The sequence below is a fragment of the Triturus cristatus genome, chromosome 6, assembly GCF_964204655.1.
Source record: "Triturus cristatus chromosome 6, aTriCri1.1, whole genome shotgun sequence".
NCBI classification, from domain to species: domain Eukaryota; kingdom Metazoa; phylum Chordata; class Amphibia; order Caudata; family Salamandridae; genus Triturus; species Triturus cristatus.
In genome coordinates, this window is record NC_140589.1 from 361,246,710 (window position 1) to 361,249,834 (window position 3,125).

A 3,125-nucleotide genomic window follows, 5' to 3' on the forward strand; every position below is an offset into this window, starting at 1 on the left:
CCTTGTTATGCCACTGCTGGGTTGGGAGGGATGCTCTGTGAAGGGTGCACACACAGGAGCTGATGGTGTTATGCACACAGGAGCAGCTAGGGGGTTTATTTGAAGTGTCGATACACAGGTGCTTTTAGCGTTACATTGTGCATGGCGTGTGTGTGTACACTGCATGCATCATTGCTGATAGCTTACTGTGTGCAGAGTATGTACAGGTGTTTGTCCAGTTTACTCAGAGGCTTTTAATGTTACAATGAATGCCAACGTCACGCGAGCGCTGCGTTATTGAGTTCAGTGAATATCCGATTCCAGGGGCTGTGGCGGCTACAAGCAGCCATTTTGTATACGTAGGCCACTGGGGGTAGGTGTACGGTATATGTGTAAAATCTGTTCGTTTTACAGTGTGTAACGTATGTGCAGCTCGGCAACCAGAGTTACTGATTTCAAAGTATACGTAGGCGCTCTTAGAGTTGCAAAGAGTTTGGTGTATACTTAGGGGTTGTTAGATTTAGAGTGTTTTTGTAGGATATGCACAGATCAGCTGCCAGAGTTACTGGGTTCAGTGTATACACGGGGGCTGCTGCTTACAGCAGTGTTTGTATACGTCAACTTTTAGGACTGGTGCATATGGTGTATATTTAAAGGCTATTCGCCTTACAGTGTACTGTATGTGTGCGGGTCACTGTGTGTAGTGTCCAGCGCGAACTGTGCTTTACTTACACAACGGCAGCATTAAAGACGCCGAGTACAAGCTGTTGCCGTGTCTCTTATTGCTCATATACAACAGTGACATCATATGCAGGAAGCTGCGATGGCCGAGTGGCTAAGGCGTTGGACTCGAAATCCAATGGGGTTTCCCCACGCAGGTTCGAATCCTGCTCGCAGCGTGGTGAGATTTTGCATGAACACCATTCAGTTTAGTTAAGGAAATGTTCACATTCAGTTTCGCAATCGTCACCAAGTCACAGATATAAACATTTAGGCAATTTCCACTCTCAGGAAGTGTTTTAAAGAGTAGGTGCCTCGGAAGGGTTTGTAATCGGGATCTGCCCTGGCTTGCCGTGCGGCCGCGAAAGTGAAAGTGATCGCGATCAAAGCGGCCGTGCGGCTGCGAAAGTGAAAGTAAGCGCGGTGCGCGCGCCCGCGCACATGCACTGTAGCTCTAGGCTGGCCTGGTAGCACTTTTTGTAGCCCACATACAAAATGTCTCTTCGAGCCAGCGCATGCGCTGGGCTCAGCGAGACCTAAAAACAGCTCTACTCTGTCTGCTCCACTAAACCAAAGATAGTTTTCTTCACTTGCTTCAAAGAGAGAGTACTTCCTTTCACCTAGAGTAAAAACCACTGTTTACCTTTCACTTAAGCTCGGGGAGGACCTATTACTCTTCCAGAGATACTCCTCCTTTGGGTAGAGTTAAACATATAGTTAATAATCTATGATCAGTAATCACCAAACTAATCAATAATAAACATAACTCTGCTACCAGAAAAACTGATCCAGCGGAAGGCCAAGGTTGAATATTTCACAAAACCGAATATTTAAATGGGGCCCATACACATACACAGAAGTGTTCATTCGCACTCCCTGGCCAAACCCGCTGGGGGGGTCAAGTTTTATAATTCACCTTAGTTCTGATTAGTTAGTTCCCTGTGAACACAAAATAGTTTGAAAATAAAACTCAATGTCTAACTAATCTTCACAAATCAACACTCTTTCCTCTGGTCTAGGACCATTAGTTGAGTTAGTTGATGGTGATATTAACAACTATTTAACTAATCCTCATATCGTAGTGAAATAACCACAGACTCTGGGTAAGATTCATAAGCTTTATCTAAGATTGCAGTCATAAATCAAACGCTCATCAATACCGACTCACAGTGCAAACTCCATCATTCTTTACATGGGAGAGAAAAACTTATTAAGCAATTACATTCATTGATACAGAATTCATTCAACAAATCAAATGCAACGAGAGTGGATAGATGTAGAGACAAAAGGCACATATAAAATACTTTTGCAAAGAAATATGCAAATTCTGAGACTGAACGACAATTACCTAATAGAGTGACTGAAAACCACCCCTCTGGCCAAAGGACTGGTGGGGGGTCTCTTGAATTAGGATCAGGAGACATAGAACTATAGGACAGGATTAGGACAGGGCAGATACTTACTAGACTTCTCTATAAACCCGACGCACTAGGACGCATTCCTCTCTTACACTCTCTCCCTCCTCGATGTTCTTCTGGAATCTTCTAATCTAATCTAATCAGGCTGTCATTCGGATCTGAATCTTCCCAGTCTGCTCTCTCTTCTTTTCTTCTAGCAGCTCTCACCTCTCTTTTTCTCTCAGCATCGATGTGTGTCTAATGAATTTAAGTCACTCTCATAATAGTCTTTATTTCTACATGTCCCTCCCTCAAAAGTTGCAAATATTGATGGAATTCGGAATACGATTGGAAGGGGGCCAAGGGAGTTTTCATCACACCATGCTGACATATTCATTTTTATTAAAGTACTATTGTCTTGCAAACCCTTACCCTTTAGCTCATTCACAACTTGTAATTCTCATACATTTATTGTTGCAACATTTAATAACATTCAATACAGGCTCCATGGACGAGGGATACACATCTCTTTCTCACGTCTTCTGTCCTTCATGTCTGGCAGCTGTTCAGCACTTTGGTCATCAGATCATCTCACGTATTCACTGAGCATGCGCGGCTCGTTGCACTTGTCGCCATCTTTTGTTTTTGTTATTGGTTTCAACAGGCCCAAATGGACTCTATTAATATAAGAATCATAAACAAATTATATTTTCTTAATCATGTAATTCTCACTGTTCACCACCCACTTCTACTCTATCCCATGTTTTAATTGTTTCTCTGAGCAAAAGCATTACCAACAGCAGCTTTTCTTTTAAGTTCAAGCAAGCTGTGGTACCTCATGACCACATGTTAGTCCTTCTTGTGCATGCGTGAGAGATTTTCCCTCTCAAAGCGGGTTGGTCAAGTTATCTCTACGTAATTCTGGTTTGCACATGCGCAAAGTGTTGTCCGTTTAAAAGTAGGATTAGTTGTGTTGCATTTTATTCCACATTAATTAAGCATGCGTAAAGCTTTTCTCCCATGTGTTGA

General features: G+C 42.8%; 1 non-coding gene across 1 annotated transcript; it reads left to right on the forward strand.

Moving 5' to 3' along the window:
- Window positions 1–796: 796 nt before the first annotated feature.
- On the forward strand, window positions 797–878 carry TRNAS-CGA (transfer RNA serine (anticodon CGA)). Its single transcript has one exon. It is a non-coding gene; the product is annotated as a tRNA-Ser (tRNA).
- The last annotated feature ends 2,247 nt before the right edge of the window (window positions 879–3,125 follow it).